This window comes from Dipodomys spectabilis, unplaced genomic scaffold (genome assembly GCF_019054845.1).
Source record: "Dipodomys spectabilis isolate Male_0828 unplaced genomic scaffold, ASM1905484v1 ptg000166l, whole genome shotgun sequence".
NCBI lineage: Eukaryota > Metazoa > Chordata > Mammalia > Rodentia > Heteromyidae > Dipodomys > Dipodomys spectabilis.
In genome coordinates this window covers 286,393-305,510 of record NW_024870843.1, presented here as the reverse complement: position 1 = coordinate 305,510, position 19,118 = coordinate 286,393, and the positions used below count along the sequence as shown (strand labels likewise).

Genomic DNA, 19,118 nt, shown 5'->3' with positions numbered 1-19,118 from the left:
TTACCCAGTAATCCCACTTCTGGGTATTTATCACAGTGACCCCAAACAAGGCACAATTATGTTTATCACAGTATTATTTACCATAGCTAAGATATGGAATCAACCCAGATGCACCTCAGTAGATGAATTGATCACGAAAATGTAACACACACACACACACACACACACACACACACATACACACCTATATACACATGGAATACTATGCTTCCATCAGAAAGAATAATACCACCTCTTTGTCAGGAAATGGAAGATATTGGAAAAAATCACATTAACTGAAGTAAGCCAGACTTAAAGAAACATATGTCCAATGGGTGCCCTTATTTGTAATAATTAGTTTATATCAAAGATAATCTCATGTATTTTAATTTGACATTGTGTTCTATGTTGAGCATACAACATTATTGCTATCTTATTTGTTATTATTTCTACAAACCGGCAGGTATATTTAAAGAATTATGTTAATCTCAACCATTACTGAAGGAGAACAACTAAAAGAGCAACCCCTACAAGGAAGAACAACTCCTACTTAATTAGCTTCATTCCTATGTAAAGTCAGTGTTGTCCGCTGCATCCTCATATTGTACATTGCAACTCTATACTTGGTCATCCTGTATATCTACTATCATCTATATTGTGACATAAATGCCCCAGAAATTCCAGTTTGCTTTACTTTTTGAAAAATTTCTCTGTTGTTTTAGGTTGGTGTGTGTGTGTGTGTGTGTGTGTGTGTGTGTGTGTGTGTGTGTGTGTGTGTGTGTGTGTGTGTGTTTGGACAAAGATCAGAAGACAACATTTTTCTTTATTTAGAATACATCTTTCAGGTCATTGTAAGTTGTGGCTAACGGGAGAAGTCTCTTGCTAGTTTAGGGATGAAACAAAAATATATTTGTGCATGCACCACAGTTGCTTTATTAGTCTGTAGTTGAACACATAACTTTGATTTATATCTTGCTTGTTGTGGATAATGTGAATAACAATGAACTATAGATGTATTTACTAGTTACCCAGAGAGAAATAATCATATGATTGGTGGGTCAGATGATATTTCAACTCTGTATTTCTTTAGAAAACTCCATACTACTTTCTAGAATGAGAATAATAACCGGTATTTTAACCACGAGTGTAGAAAATTTCCTTTTCTCCACACTATCACCAACATAATTACGTTTTGAGTTTTTTGAAAAGGCAGGTTTTTATTATGTGCAGTACCCAGACTGGCCTTAGGCTCAAATCCTCTTACTCCAACCTTCCAAATGCTTGGAATTACAAGCCTTTACCACCACACCAAGTTCCTTTGATTTTTTTGATGAGTTATAATAGTTATGAAGTAGTATCATAATAATTTTGAATTGCATTTCTCTAATGACTTCTGTTCACAAAGCATTAATCCAGCATAGAAGTGGTATTAAACACAACTTTGTAAACCCACTGGTGATTTTCAGGGCATTTTGCAAAATATGGCTATTCAGAACTTTTGTCGATTTTTAATCAAGTTCCTTGTTAATCTCATCTTTAATCTCTATATACAAAATCAATAATTAATTCAATATAGTAGAAAGGAAAAAAACTGAGCAACTCCTCACAATTTTCAATTTTCAATAACATGATATTGCTTAAATCATTTTCTGTTTACGCTTGAGACTATATAACTCAATTTATTTAGACCTTTTACAAGGCTCTCTGTATTTTATTTATTTTATGCTGATTGCTCTTTCCAAATCCTGCATGTCTAATTCTCCTTGGTTTCTTGCAGTCTCATGTAGTTCAGGTTTCAAACTGAAGAATAAATTGAAGGAAGCAACCCAAAAATAGAGTTCCTCTCATCTGATGATTCCTCTACAAGAATGAGGAAAGAGTTCATCCTGCTAAGGACTTTTGTATGATAGGATATCAAAAGGAGAATTCATTCTTCTATGTCTTCCCTGCCTTTGCAATTTACCTTAAATGATGTAAAACTCAATATACTGCTCAGTTACTTTTACGTTTTATGAGTTTTGCACATTATCATATGGACTTCACCCCAGTCTACAGCATTCCTTCATTATTCTGTCACTGATAGTTTTACACTATCAAGACATAAGATAACCAGTTTGATTTACAGCATGAGAAGTTATCCAGCTGGTTTCCTTGGAAGCACAGCATAGTCAATAAATAACATTAATTCTGGTTGCTCACTACATGTAATGATTCCTGTGATATATATCACATTCTGTTTAATATTAAAAAAAAAACTACTGGGTAAACTGAAAGCTCATTCATAGAAGTTTATGTTAAGTATTTCACAAGTTTTATGTCTCTTAGGTCTTAAAAAATTTGCTGTAATGCTAATGTCATTACCATTTTAGTGTTGAGAAAAATTGTAATTCAAGGCACTAAGTGCGTTGCCCAAAGACATATAGTGAGGAAGGAAATGAGTCAAAGTTTCCAAAACCCTTTCAGCAATACAAAAATGTAGGTAAAATCTCTCCATTCTCTTATACTCTGAATTCAATATTCATATTGTCCAATAAATAATAGCATAAAAAATATTGCCCACGGTAATTGTTTTCTATCACATTTTGTCTTCAACACAGACTGAGTTGGTGACTTTGGGTTATCATGCACAGTGCTGAGATTATAAATTGAGGTCCAAAGAGAGCCAAATTTTTCTGTCCCACAGTTCCAGTATTCTTTTTAAAAAGTACTAAAACTTTTAAATACCATTACTTACTGTCTTTTAAGTATCCCAAAACGTAAACAATTCACATATAGTCACTCCAAAATGCTTTAAAAGTAGGAAATAATAAAACAGGCCCTCCTGAACTAAAGTTTCTTCTACATTTAAAATTATTCCTAAAGCCTTGTACTGGTTTGTCATACCTGTAATCTTGTCTACCCGGCATATCTACAAAGGAGCATGGGATCTGTGAATAGGAGTTGGAAGCCAATTAAGGCAAAAAAAAAATCAAAGTATTATTTTTCAAAAATTTAAATGAACTAGCAAAGGTCCAGGAATGGAGATGTAGCTCATATAATAGCTCACAAAGCTAGAGAGGAAAGGCCTTGCAAATCCTTGAAGCTCTGAGTTCAAACTCTGGGCATGCCAACATGCACGCACGCACACACATGCACACGCACACACGCGCACACACACGCACACACATACACTTATTCAAAATATCTTCAGGTCAGTATTTTGCATTAATTTCTTGTTTAATAATATTATATGGTTAAAATAATGGAAATAAACTCTTCCATCATTTTTAAACCTTTTTTATTGTAAAAATACTGTACAGAGGGGTTACAGTTACATGAGCAAAGTAATGAGTATATTTCCTATCTAACATTGTTACCTCCCCCTTTGTTTTTCCCCAACTACCTCTCCCTTATACCTCCACAAGTACATACTTCACCCCACCCCCCACCCTGCCTAAATTGTAAAGTTAGTATTTCAACATAGTGTCTTGGGCAACTCATTGTTATAATGGGTCAAACAGTATCTCTATTTGAGCATTTTGGTTTTTCCCTTTCCCTCTCCAAATTAGAGAAGTGTATATAAAAGATGCAGGTGCATCAACACCAAATACAGTGAAAACAGGGGTTATACCGTGTGGGACGACCAAATTAAAAAAAAAAATCTCATGGTACATTATAAGTGCATTAGAAACAACAGCAAGAAAGGAAAAACACACACTTGTGTCCCTAGCTTGGGTTCATTTAGTTTAACATCACCTTATCTAGTCATATGCACATAGCTTTGGACCATTTCTGCTTTTCCCAGACATATATAACTTATTGCAAATAAGGGATACCATGGGACCTATGTTTCTTTGGACTTGGCCTATTTCAGTTAATATAAATTTTTCCAAGTCTTTCCATTTTCTAACAAATTGGGCAATGTCATTATTTCTGATGGATGATAGAATTCCATCACACACACACACACACACACACACACACACACACACACACACACACAAACACACACACACACAATGTTTTCTTGATCCATTAATCTATTGTGGGGCATCGGGGTTGGTTCCATATCTAAGCTATGGTAAATAATGTTGCAATAAACATAGTTGTGCTGGTAGTTTTAGAATGGCCTTGTTAGTGATCATTTGGGTGAATGCACAAAAGTGGGATTGCTGGGTCATAGAGGTGCTCTATGTGTAACCCTTTGAGGAACATCTATACTGCTTTCTAAGTGTGTGAACAAGTTTACACTCCCACCAAGAATATAGTAGGGTTCCCTTCTGGTCACATGCCCTCCAGCATCTGTTGTTGTGGAACGCTTCATGAATTTGGGTGTCATCCTTGCGCAGGGGCCATGCTAATCTTCTCTGTATTGTTCCAGTTTTAGTGTATGTGCTGCCGAATTGAGCACAGAACATTTTTTATATATAAAGTGGAATTGATTTTTTTAAACTAGATAATTCAACAAAAACAAGTTCAAAAGAATTGTGAAATTTTAGAACCAGATATTTGTTACATAAGCACACATTTAAGAATAAAGTCAAGATTGATATGACAAAAACAAAATGAGTCCAGATGTTTGTTGTTCAAGAGATGTGTAGGAGGAGGAATTCAATTATTCTATACAGGGCACCTCTCATAATGAACACTGCAGCAAGTGTTAAGGTGTGTTAAAAGTTTTAATGTTTTAAATATGTTTAATTTTGGGAACCTGCTTATATATGCCAAAATTAAGACTGTCAGGTCATAAAACTTTTCCATAAAGTATTTAAGATTTATGGTAGCTGACATATATTACTAAGTATGTACATTTCAGAGTTTATAGAAAATTTATTAATGAGAAGTTGCAAAGTCTTTGTGTAAAGAAACAGAGCAAAGAGATAAGACTTTAACTACACAATTTCTGTTGAAACTTTAGGGCTTCTTTTCTTTATATGTTAGCAAGGAACAAATGATTATATAAGCCATGTATCAGTGATGAGTGAGACATAAAAAGTTATCTTACAGTGTAAATTTAAAGGGTACTCATAGCTTATAAAATTCTTGTTGAACATCATAATCTTAGCCAGTTTTAAATATACAGGAATATGAGCAAATTGTAAAATCTAATATGTAGTATACCTCAAATATTGGAAATACTGGTATTTGGCTTTTATTTTATTAATCATTAATATTTAATTATTGGTTTTCTTTATTTTTTGCATTGTTTTCTTTTTTGCAATATAATACAACTTTTTTAAGTCGTCATTACGAGGTATTTTGAAAATGTTACTGGGATGACCATTTTTTATAGGTGCATGTGAATTCACAGCGATCAAAATTAAGAACAAAATATTGATTAAAAATTTTCTCAATTAGAGTCTGAATCAGGAGTGTTGATAAATGTCCACACATAAAATCTTAGCCTTAAGCTGAAGCAGTGGTTTTACAGAGTTGAGGCCACAAAAGTGAGAGACTGTGTTTTGTTTAGTTTTTTGGTTTGGTTTTTGTTGGTTGTGGGGCTTGAACTCTGGGTCCTGGGTGCCGTCCCTCAGCTCAAGTCGAGTGCTACCACTTGAGCCACAGCATCACATCTGTCTTTTTCTCCTTATATGGTGCTGAGGAATCAAACCAAGGGCCACATGCATGCAAGGCAAGCACTCTAACACTGAGCCACCTTCCAAGAACCGGAGAGACTGTTCTTTTAAAAATCATCTGAACAACATTTACTTTCTGCTTTGGGTTATATAATGAAATACATGAATATCTTTTTATGTTTTTGTGAATTGTCATACTTTTAAATTTATACTAACTTCAGCCACTTCTTCCATTTCAAAGTCATGAAATATCTCTGAGAGTTTGCTTCTGTGAAGACTGTTTTTGCATTTATAATTTCTTCTGAGTAATCTTTAATTTTTATCAAAATTAATTTATATTTTTATATTGATGGATTATCAGACATCAAATACCTTCAAATGTACATGGAGAGTCTAAAGATAGCAGTACGAAGGTTCTCATACAGCTCTTGTTTATCTGTTATGCACTTCCAGTATTATGATATTTCTCTCTCTCTTTCTCTCTCTCTCATTTTCTCTCTTTCTCTTTCATGCTCCATGTCTGCTATTTAGAATTTCTGCTGGTCTACTATTGTCCTTCAGGATCCACTGCTTTTGTGGGAACATGATAGGGACCATCAGTTACCCTTGCACTCTTTAAAAGTTATGAGTAACGTGATATTATTCTTTGCCATTCTAAATGGCAAAACAACAGATCTAGGAATTCCTTTTCACTTTTATTTCTATTATAATTTTATCTCATAGGCATCCATTTGTGACCTAAAGTTCTTTTTCTTTTACAAAGAATGTTTTTCTTTTATTATCAGTCAGTAACCAAAACAAAGCTATCCTAGGGAAAGTAGGCTGAAGTTGTTCACAGGGATGAAAAACAAGGTAATGGGGGAAATGAGCACAGATCCTCAGAGCAGTTTATCATGTACACTTTGTGAGAATGGCAATGTGCTGGGAACTCTAGATTAAATCACTGAACAGCTGATATATATACACATATATTTATATATTTATATTTATTTATATTTGCATATATGTGTGTATATGCCCTTATATATGTACACATGTATGTTACTATACACACAAATATACACATACATATACACATGTATACATGCACACATGGAGAAAGACACATAGATACAGCCAACACAATTTTCACTGATTGTTGAATATGCCTTAGATGGAATGCTTGGAACCGAATATGTTGAAGATGTCTTTGTCTCTAAGAGTTTTTTTTCCACTCATCTTATCTCCTAAAATTGGTAGTTTTTTTTTTTTTCCCTTATTTGCAATATCTAGTATAGGTATGAGTCAAGCGGAAAAAGTCAGAGAAGGTGATGTTAGGAAAACGAACCCTCAAATATGTATTTTAATGTTTTTGTTTCTTTCATGCATGTGTTTCTAACGCATTTATAAGATTATTTCTTGGTTGCTTTGTATGTCCCTCCCCCACAGTGTAACCCCTGCTTTCACTATATTTGATGTCAGTATAACATGTGGAGGAAATGGGGACAAACAAGTTGTTTAAGGATTCAGGTGGACCTGTTGCAACAATGAGAAGTACAAAATGTCATGTCAAAACCAGCTTTACAATGTCGGAGGGGGGGGAGGGGGGGTATGATTGGGTGGGGGGGAGGGGGGAGGCTGGGAAGGGAGGTGAAGGGTAAACAAAGGAGGAGGCTGCAATGCTTGGTAAGAAATGTATGCATTATCCTGACCATGTAATTGTAACCCCTCTGTACAGTATGTTCTCAAATAAAATAAAATAAAATTTAAAAAAAATAAAATAAAATAAAATAAAATAAAATAAAATTGGTAGTTTTTGCCAGAATCGACTTGCAACATGCCGTACAAGTGATAACAAATCACTCAGAAATCTCAGTAAGTAAAGGTCTTATGGTGTCTCCTTGCTCCCCATGGAATTCTTGCTCTTGTAGACAGTCTCAAAAACCAAAGCAGAAGAATATCCTGGTAAAAAATAAGGTTATAAGGCTTTAAATGGCATCCTTCCTTGAGCTTTTTTACAAAAGCTACCATCAATTCCTTGAGAGCTTGTTTGGAGGTTCTAGCAGGGGAGCTCAGCTACCCGTATATCCTTGACCTAAGACCGATCCTCCTCTATTGGGGATGGTCGTCCTCCTCGACCGAGTGCACAGTTTTGGGAGGGACACACATGTAGCGGTGAGGGAGGGAGGGGACACCCACCTAGCCAGCCAGAGCAGCCGAATCAACCCTGGCGATCAATGGGGTGACAGATGTCGCAGCAGATCACCCTCACATCCAACTACCATCAATTCCTAAGCAGAAGAATGAGACCTCAGAAGACTGGACCTCAGGTCAACACTTAACCAACCCATGTGAAAAGTCTAAAGTTAGAAATGCTGACTGAGGTCTTCCATTTCCTGGCCAAGAAATTAAAAAAAAGAAAGTTTTTTAATGTATTAAAAATTGAAAATAATTTGTAACCTGTCAATAAATGTGTACAATACAATTATACCAACTGACAAAAGAAGATGTGCATTTCACTTATGTGCTTTTGGACTTGGTGAGTGACTATAGGTGTGTCTACACAAGTAGAATATGCATAAATCAAGCCAGCATTTCTTCATTTAAGATACAAGGAAAGGATACAGGTTGACCCACTGTAGCAATGGGATGTACAAGACAATATCAGACGGGGGTAAAGTGGGGAGTTGAGGAGGTGTGCAGGGAAGGGATGGTAGGGGAAAATCAAAGGAGGGGGTAACAATGCTCAATAAAAAACGTACTCATTACCTTACTTATGTAACTGTAACCCCTCTGTATATGATATTTACAAAAAATATATTTAAAAATACGAAGAAAACTTCTTCTATACTTACATGAAGTATTTGTCACCCAATATCAGTAAGGTACTGGTTTTAGGACCACAGGCATATTAAAATTTTGGATGCTCAAATTCTCTACATAAACACAGTATATTATTTACATTAGAATCTGCCCACAACCTAGTGCAGTATGATTGCTATTAAAAATTTCACTACATTTTATATTTGTAGTGGAAAAGTATATGCACTATCAACAGATACAAATTTTTCAGATAATTTTTGTCTGCATATTGTGGATGGAATTGGAAGAGCAATTATGAAAAACCCAAATTTCATCACCATGAGCTGTCTGTAAAATGTAACAAGGATCTAATACAGCATCATTGAATGGTGTAGATCTTCAAGAAGAAGTACTTGAGTTGAGACATTATCAGAAAGTGTAAGCACGCAAGGACTTTTTAGAAATGCAGCTGTTAGATTTCTCATAGAGAGCTTTCATAACACTTTGTGAAACACAAGTCAGAACCTCACTGAAGTGTAGAGAGATTTCCCTCACCTTTCTGTCAAGCTCAGTCATTATCAATCAATTTATAGCTAATCTTGTATAATCCTCTAATAAGAAAATGTTTATGGAATGTTATATGCAGAAAAGCTGGTAAGGATAACTTTTTCCAATTAGGATTGACCTGCCCTCCCCACCACGCTATTGTCCCAGGCCCATACAGACTCCAGGCAAAATCCCAGGTACATGTGACCTCCTTGGAAGTGCAGGGAAATCCACGTAAGCCCATTGTGGGCCAAACTGAAAGTTCCCCACCTTCCTTGACTTAGGGGCTTTTCATTAACTTCTACCTCCTTGTTCAGACCTCCTATAAAAACCCAGATCCTATCCCAGCTCCCTCACACAACCTCCCAATGCACTGGAAGGATGGTGCCCCTCATTGTGCCTCAATAAACAGTCCTCACCTGTTGATGATGTAGTTCAGCCTATTCCTTTTCCATTCTCTTCCATTTTCCTAACATATGGTTCTGACAACCTGGAGGACTGGGTGCCCTCTGCCCAGGGGCCACACCCCTCCTTGCCACCCCTCATGGAGGCTTTCTGCTACCTTCCTCCTCCTTCCAAGGCCTTTCTCCACTGGGAGGACAGAGCCCTCAGAGCTTACTTTGGGCTAAACAGCCACATGAAAGACCTCTTGATCTTTGCCTTTGTAAACAGTGCAAGCAGTGGACAGCAACCCTGCTGTGGCTTGAGGTATTATTGGGCCCCTGCATAAACCCAGAAAAGATCTCTCCCCCTATTCTTTCTCTTTTACTCTGTTCCTGGACTCTTATCTCCAGGCTGGAGGGTCTTTGCCTTTTGGTCAACTTCACTCACCATGTAAAAGCCTCAGTACAAGATTACCAGCCAAGTCTGTGGTGGAGGTGCAACGAAATGGACCCCAGGAATCCAGGATTCCCTTCCTTCCTTCCTTCCTGTCTGTGGGAATCCAGGAGACTCCAGGAGTGTCTCTTTTCCTGACACCATGACCCCCTGTAATTAGGACCTTTGGGGATGCTCTATCCTAATTACTTGGATATGTCCATCTGCCTTCCCAAAACACCAGGGATGCCTGGAACAATGGGACAGATTCAGTAGTCCTACCAAATTTTCCAAATTGTCTCCCAGAGACACCCCATTGGTCTGACTATGGTCTAATCTTAAGAAACTGGGCTGACTGATTTACAGTAAAAAAATAATCTGACGTGTTTTTCTTCCAAAATCTGGTCTCATTATCATGGCCAGCACTGGCCTAAATTCGGAACCTTAGGTTTTCCTCTTAGTGATTTAAATAATTCTCCAACAAAACGGTGGGGAGTCCCAGGTCCCCTATACATAAGCCCTCCTCTACCTCTGCTCCAGAAAACCCCCCACTCTGCTTATTCTGTTCTGTTCACCAAGTCCTTCTCTGACCTCCAATCCAGAGTTCCCCCTACCCGCTCTCCAGCCTTGCTCACCAAGCCCTTCTCTGCCATGATTCTCCTATCTCCTCTAAAAAGTAACTCCTCATCTTGTAGCAGCTCAATCTGTCTCTCACCCCTTTTCTCTCCCCCTCTCCCTTTCTCTCTCACTCTCTCTTTTCTTTGATGACCTCTGGCACCAAATATCCTTTTCTCTTTCCTTGCCCTTCTAACTGCACTCTTGCTATTTGCAGTTGGTCCAGCTTATCTAGGCTAAGACTGTCTGCCTGTGTCAAGCAAACTCCTTCTGCTCATCCCTGTCCCTGTGCTTTCCTGTCTGCCTACCTGTGTAGCTGACACAAGGTGAGGATGGGAATAGGCCTCCAAAGATAAAACAGCAAGGGTTGGGAAGGTGGCTCAGTGGTACAGTGCTTCTCTTGCATGCCTGAGGCCCTGAGTTCAACTCCTCAGCACCAAATAAGCAAAAAGAAAAAAGCCGGAAGTGGCACTGTGGCTCAAGTGGTAGAGCACTAGCCTTGAGCTGAAGAGCTGAGGGACAATTCCCAACCCCAGAGTTCAGGTTCCACGACCGGACCAAAAAAAAGAAAAACAAAAAGATAAAACAACAAGCTAACAGCCCTGTTAAAAATCCCTCTACACAAACCCCTCCATACTTATACACTTCTCAATCCTGTTCTATGGCTAATACACCTTCTTCCCTTCCAGACCCTAAATAAATAGGCCTCTGCTCTGGAATTTTTGTTAACCTGTCACTGAAAGTGTATGGGTGTCAAAAACACTGAGGACAGCCTCTCTCTTTTACGGCTCTCTCCCTTTATCACACTGAAATCCCATAAAAGAAACAAACCAGTTCTTTTTCTTTTTGGACTTAGACAATAATCCAATCCTTTTCTCTTTCCTGAGTCCACTCACATCAAAATCTTTATTCTTAATTTCTTCTCTAGGAGACTGCAGAAGAGAAATCCCTCCCTCTCACATCTTCCAATAACTCTCTCTATCCACTCACTCAAACACTCACTTTTCAGCACCTTCATTATGCCACATCATCCCTTTAAATGTCTTCATGTTAAAAGTGTTATTTCTTCTCCTTACAGTGGCTGTTCAGCCACCCTCTCCCCCAATTCTCTCTACATGCCCTGGAAGCTGACAGCTAGAAAGAGACAAAGACCACATAATGGATTTTTCTACAACCTCCACTCTTCCACCAACCTTACTCCACTCTCCTCTTCACTCTTCTAGGGGTTAAAATATTTAAATCATATAATATGCCTCATCACCAAAATCGATTTAAAGATTTTCTGCTCTTGTTATTAATGTTTGTTTAAGGGTGGAAATTCTGTTTGTCAAAATTTGCCTTGCATATTGTTTGGTATTGCCTACTTTTCTGACATTGACACGTGTTTTTATCATATTGGGCAAAACAATATCACTTTGCCACTGGAATTTAAAAAAAACCATATGGTTGGTTTTCATTTTTTTAAAAACTTAACTGCACCTTAAAACTTTGGTTTAAGTATAAGTGTGTGAACATGTTCAGCATAATCTTATTATAATACATAAAACCTGTGTAAAAAGTCATCTTCTTCTATTTCTTGATACAGATATTTCCTATCAAATGTGCTGTTTGTTAAAAGAAAACATTTTTATCAAGGGTAGTAGTAAAAGGAATGAGACCCAGCTCATCTACTAACCAGCTGTGATGAAAAACACCAGTAAGGAGGTAAGAATTGTCTTAAAATGTTTGTTCCACATATCTGTTTCTGTCCTCAGAAAGTTCGAGTATGTAGGAGATGGTATGAGTATGCCTTAAAAGACAGCTTATGAGTAAAGTTTGTATGTAATTATTGGCTGTGATTTAACATTAAAACTAGCATGTTATTCTCTATATCCATCTAAAGTCAAGTGTCTTTAGCCAATCTGTGTATAATGTTGTAAGTAATTAACCATTCATCCGAGGGATGCAGTCTAGCCAAGATCCTGCCTGAAGCATGCTACCGCCTCCATGGTATACTGGACTCCTGCCTAACTCGATCACACACAGCTGATTCTTGGTAAAAGACTCCTTTAGATTTACAAAAACTAGACTCTTGTGGGACACTCTCTATAAACCTTACCCAGCCTGACCTGAAAAAGCCAGCTATGTTGTTATGCTATTAATACATGTATAGGCCAGAAGAGCCTCTTACACACTTTGGTTATAAGGTTTCCCAGGCAGCCAAGCTATACTCAAACCCTCATCCTAGCTATTGAGTTGTGTCATTGCAGAGTTCTGGCAAGTATTTGTTGATCAATTTTTGACAGGGTGCACATAAGCTCTACTTGTTCCCACTGATCTCCTTGTTACTTTGATTGGAAATTATAAAGTGTTTTTGTGGCAAAGATTGCAGTTCAAAGCCAGCCCAGGCAAAAAATCCCTGAGACTCTATTCCTATACAACCAGCAAAGAACCAGGCTGGAAGCTGGCTCAAAAATTAACCATCCAAATGCTAAATGTGGCCCTGTGACTCAAAGTGGTAGGATGCTAGCCTTGAGCAGAAGTGCTCAGGGAAAGTGCTCAGGCCTTGAGTTCAAAGCCCATATCCTAGCCACAAGCAGCTAGATTCCAGGACAAGGCGGAAAAGTATAAGAGGAGATGATGTCACATCAGCCACTTTGTGCCTGTCCTTTCAAAATTAGCCAGAGCCAGGAGGTCAATAGAAACAAGTTGAGAAGCTTGTCCATCTAATGTCCATATCTGTCTAACTTCTAACTGGACAAGAATTTACATTCTTGCCTTTGTTACCAGCTATTTATAGGAAATGATCAAAGTCTCTCACCAGGCCCTTTACCTTAACTACTCCAATCCAGCCCTAGTTTCTGACTGGCTATGGGCTCATGATCCAAATGGAACTTTTCTGGTTTGTGCCCTGGGTGTGTTTTCCTATGTAACTCATATCAACCAGTCAACCTTTTGCTTGATCTCAGCATTTTCAAGTTTCTCTCTAACAGGATAATAGCCCTGACTCAAGACCTGGGACCATGTCAAAGCCATCCTATTACTGCAGGCAACCAGAGGCTTTGTGCCTTGGACCGAGCACAGACATGGACCTGAAGACCCCAGCCCCAGTGACTCCTCGACACCCCCATGCCAGCTGAAGGCAGCCAGAAAAGACCCCTTTTTATACTCCACCTTTTATACTCCAGGTTTCAAAATGATTGGAATCTGCTTTGGTCTCATAACTCCATGTTAATCCTCTGTCAGCCCAGTTCTTTTTATGTATCCAAAGATCCTATATAAAGAACTTGCCTCTCCCCTTTTGGCCCTATCCTTTTATGTATCTGAAGATGGAATATGAAGGATTGACCCCCACCCTACTATCCTAGGCCCATATAGACTGCAGGCAAAACCCAGGTATATGTGAACTCCTTTGAAGTGCAGGCAGGGCAATCCACCTAACCCAGTTGTAAACATCCCATTGTGGGCCCACACCTTCCTTGAGCTAGGGGCTTTCCATTAACCTCTACCTCCTTGCTCAGACTTCCTATAAAAACCCGATCCTGTCCCAGCTCCCTCACACAACCTCCAAACCTGCTGGAAGGGCTGTGCCCCTCGCTGTTCATCAATAAACAGTCCTCACCTGTTGATGCTGGAGTTCGGCCTATTTCTTTTCCATTCTCCCTCATTTTCCTAACAAAGGCAGTCTGTTTTCTATGATCAAGAAGAGAGAAAATTAGATAAGCATCCATTTACAGCCTTCTGAATAATTCTGATTCTGCCCACGTCAGTTATCTATCCATACCTATGTCCGAGTGAGAGGATTTTAGAAGAATTTAGTGTTTTAAAAATTAAAATTAAATGTAGAATGAAATTGGTTCCAATGCATCACTTTAAGATATTTAGAAACAACTGAGAAACCTAAAGGTCTATAAGATTTTTTTTATTGGAAGTGAAGGGGTTGTGGAATTTGGTTCTCTATATTTTAAGCAATTTGCAAAAAGAATTGGCAAAATAAAATTTACATTTGCAGCAGACTTGACACATAAATTTTTGTATATTGAAAGAAACACAAGCCATAACAATATGTCAATGCTATCCTCTTATTTATTTCTAAACGTTTATGATTTTTGTCTCTTAATATTAAAACTTCAAATTTGTTTTAATCTTTATCAAGTTGTGCAAAGGGGTTTCGCTTCATCATGTCAGTGTTTAATAGAGTATATGTGCATTTCAATGTACAATACATCTGGAACATTGAAATCTTTCCACTTTTCTTCCTTCCCTTACCCCAACACCACCTATCCCTTCAAGTATCCTACTTATATTCTCACATATGTACATTGAGTGATATGACTGTATTAGTCCACCATTTCCATTAGGGCAGAAGTGCCCTACTCCCTTTAAGCCCAGATCTCCCTTTTAAGACTTGTTTCAACTTCATGGTATTTTGTTAAATTTCTCTGCTTTTGGCATTTGGCTTTGGGCTAACCACATTCTCTCTTCCATGTTTAACCTACATAAATGAGGTTATGTCTCCACATTTCTAATCTGCGAATGGCTGAGATAGGTCTCCTTTACTATGCATCTGTCTTTTTTTATCATAATTTGTGATATTAACTCAAAACTGCTTTGCCTTTTGTCAGCAATTGGACTGTTATAAGAGAATACTTCAAAGTAAGTGGCTTAAAAACAACAGAATTTTATTACCCATATGCTAGAAGCTTAAGCATTGATTATAAAAATGCTTGTTCAAAGTAATTCCTTGTCTTTTGGGGGTCCACTTTCTGGTTCATCACAATCTATTTGCTGGACATTCATATGGCAGAGTAGTTATATTGGGCTTCTTTTATCAGGATCATTATTGTAATGCCATCTCTGAAAGGTTGATTCTAATGTCACCAGCCGGGGGAATAGAATTTCCACATATGCATATGAAAGGAGTTACAACGTCCAATACACTTTGTAATTTTTTCTTTAACTCAGTGTAGTGTATCCTTTGGATATTATTTCATCGAAATAATAACTTAAGGACAAGTTTATATCATGTGACTTATGTGAATGATTCTTCTTGCAATGGGAATAATTAGAGTGATGGCAAAGTGAAGTATGATTGTTCAGTGGCTCTTGAATCACATCATAGGTAATCATGTAAACGTGGTACAGCCTATCTACGGCCCTTCTGATGTATTTGAACAAGCTCTGATGAGTTAATCGCTTTCAGAAATATTCGATTGAGCCAACAAATACAGATCTCCTTTGATTTAAATCATGGCTTGCTTGTAGGACTCAAACAGACACCAAAATCAGAGGATGCTAAATTCTCTGATAAAATATATAATAAAATTTTTATAATTAATATAGCATGAAGACTGTAATATTAATAGCACTATAAATACTTGTATTCATATTATATAATATATTGACATCCTTTGGTTTAATCAGTTTTTAGAATATTTATAACTAAGTGTAAATGGTATGCAAATAGTTATTTGATGATGTATAGAAAATGAGAAAAAGATTTGCATACATATTACTACAGATGCAAACATATTCACCTGGTTATATATGATCCTTCATTTGTTGGTTTCATTCATGCATAGAGAACATACAAAGAAGTGAAAATTGCAAACTTGAACTTACTAAAGGATTAATTACATGAAGTTTATGTTGGGCTAAATAGATTTTATAAATTAAATTGTTTGTCTCTTCCTTTCTCCCACCCTTCCTTCCTTTGTTCCTTCACTCCCTCCTTCCTTCCTTCCTTCCTATTTTCCATCCTTCCTTTCTTCTGTCCTTCCTCCTTCCTTCCCTACATCCCTACCTCTCTCTCTTTCTCTCTTTCCTTCTTCTTTCCTTTCTTGCCTTTTTCTTTCTTTCTTTTTTCCTTTCTCTCTTTCTATTATTCTTCCAATCTTCTTTTCTTTCTTTTACTCAGAATATTTTTTATGTTTATAGAAAAATACGAACTGCTCTACTCTAAGGTGTTATGAGTAATTATAAATATTAACTAGATTGATATTAATTTTAATGACCTATATTACATCTTAAGACATATTGTATTAAAAACAACTTCACAAATGTTGCAAGATATGTAACAAATATTACTGTTCCTGATATTGTTTATTTCTTCAAACTAAAATAAGCATTTAGACATATATTGTGTGTGTGTTTGTGTGTTGTTCCTGTGATTTTAACTCAAGACCTGTCCCCTAGTTGTTTTTTATTTCCCTCAAGGATATTGCTCTATCATTTGAGCCACAATTCTATTTTTGGCTTTGTGTGTGTGTGTGTGTGTGTGTGTGTGTGTGCAGGTGTGTGTGGGTGTTGTGATGTGTGTGTGATTAATTGAGATGTGTCCCACAAACTTTCTTGCCAAGGCTGGCTTTGAACTCCAGCCTCCTGAGTAGCCAGGATTACAAGCTTAGACACCCATATATATCACAGGTTTCATATATCCAAGAATAAAATAAATTTCATATTATTTGAATGCTAGAGGATCAATTTAACAAATAACATAGATATTTATTTAGTTATTAAACCTGAACCTGTACTGTGAAAAAGTTTTCAATTTTTTGAAAAAATATGCACTCAAAGATTTAAATGACAGAATCTTTGGACAAATTGAAATACTCTATTATTCAATAGCAAAAAAGGGATCATTAATCAAATTTCTCATGTAAGCTAAAGGCAATAGGCTCTATCAGGCTGAATGAAGCAATTTTTCATTAAATTAAATATTATCTAATGTGGTCACATGATTTTCTCTTCTTTTTAACCTAAAAGTTTTTGACACAAAAATGTAGCTTCATACATTTTTTGATTATTTAAAAATCTTAGTTACTGGTCATATATTTCTGATATTTGATTACCTAGTCCTTTTACAGAAACAGTGAATTTCATTTATTTTATGTCAACAGTTATTTTTACAAATTGAATCAATCTCAGTATAAGATAACTAAAGCAAGATATTCCATCACTTATCCAATTATTCCTATAGACTTGAATATAAGTTATTTTTGAATGGTAAGAAATTCATATTATACCTACACTCTATAGAATAATTAAGATAAATGATTATTTTTCCTTCAACTTGAAGGAAAGAACCTCATTATAAATAATAAATACTTGAATGGAAATGCTATAAAATTATGAAAAATTCATGTCATTATGAGTTAGATGAAATAGTCATTTTTGAAGATCACAACATGAAAACTCTTGAAGCTTCTGCATCTGCTAAATAAAATGTATTTGCATTCAAAATATTTCATTCATCTCTCCAGTAATGGTATAACCAAATCACTGCTATGCCAATTAGCATCTCTGATATTTAGGAACAGAAGTTATCACAACTGTATAGAAAGATCTACCCACTACACTAGAAATTAAATCTGAAATCATAAAGGATTGTGATTAATAATTAGCTTTCACTACATTGCTATAAAGAGGTGAACCCTTTCAAGTGGGCATAGTTGAAGAGATTAGGTCACTCAGAACTTGAAATCAAAGAGGATGTTAAGATCAAAGTCCTTTCTTCCTCTTCCTTCTTTTACTTCTCCTTCTCCTTTTCCTTCTCCCTCTCCCTCTTCCTCTCATCCTTTTTCTCCCTTTCCCACTCCCATTCCTCCTCTTCTTTACTTCCTGGCTTCCATGAATACAAAAAGGCCATCACATGTTCCTGAGCAATGAGGATAAGAAATGTATATTGAAATGTATAAAATCAGAAGCCAAGATAAAACTTTCCTCCTTTTAATTAATTTTATGAAGTATTTTGTCATATTGATAGGAGTCTGACACAGCATGCTCTCATTATTATAAGGGATAATAAATCGACCGAAATTGTCCTAATGAAATAAATGAATTAATATTATATTTGGAGAACCCTACATGAAAATATCAGATACACTTCAATAAGAGGCAAAAAATATGTTCAGATGAATATGGCAGAGGAGAAGCTGGAGGCTAAACAATTTCTGGCATACAAAGCAGTTTTAGTGATCAAGTGAACAGTCCTAGGCTAGAGAACCACACCAAATGTTCCATCAGAGTACAGAGAGTGGCCAGAGAGGGAAAATCAAAGCAAGGAGACAAATCTGAGCACTTGCTGGTAGCCGCAACTGTGGTGGCTGCGGCAGCAGCAGCGGTGGCCATAGCCTCCATACCTATAGCACAGAGAGTCTTGGGAAAAGATGCCAGATGTGGCAGGCAAGCGGATTTTACTCAACACCAGTAAGAACTGAGGAGGAGCAGATATCTTCATCCAGCAGATCGCAGGCCAGACACAGCCCAGGACCAAAGACTCTAGAGTGGGTAGAAGCCTGACATCCTCACTCTAAGGGAGCAGAGGAGAGAAGGCCACCCCTCCCTGCCACCACCATCAGAGATCTCCATCTTTAATATTAAAAAAGGACCATTTGAACAGCTATCTCCAACTCAGGCCTTAGAAGTAAACAAGAGTCATTTAGGAGGTCACAGGAACCTGACTTGAACTGCCTGGCTCAGTTCCCCCCAAAGGAAAGTCAACTAGCCCAGGCAAGGAAGCCTCACCATTGGAGGAGTGACTTTCTTCTCTGGGTAAACTGAGCCAGAGGCTGCCCCTCCATACAGCAGCATAGACAATCAATTGAAATTCAGTAATCAAAAACCTGAGAATGTCCCCAGGATGGGCTCTGTGAGTGTCCCAGGAGCTATTCCCTCAGGGAAAAGCTCCTGTTTGCTGAAAGACCTCAACTTTACCCAGAACCTAGCCTAAAAACAGCATCTCCAAACTAGAGGAAACAGCCATCTCCCTCTTTCGTGATACTCAAAGCAGATCTCCCTCCCACTGAAGTAGAATGGGAGGAAGATCACAAAATCCTAGGTAATGCA

At 37.3% G+C, this 19,118-nt stretch overlaps 1 non-coding gene across 1 annotated transcript; it reads right to left on the bottom strand.

Annotated features, from left to right (window-relative positions):
- Nucleotides 1-4,262: 4,262 nt before the first annotated feature.
- On the bottom strand, nucleotides 4,263-4,369 carry LOC122119409. The gene has a single exon (XR_006149559.1). It is a non-coding gene; the product is annotated as a U6 spliceosomal RNA (small nuclear RNA).
- Nucleotides 4,370-19,118: the final 14,749 nt, after the last annotated feature.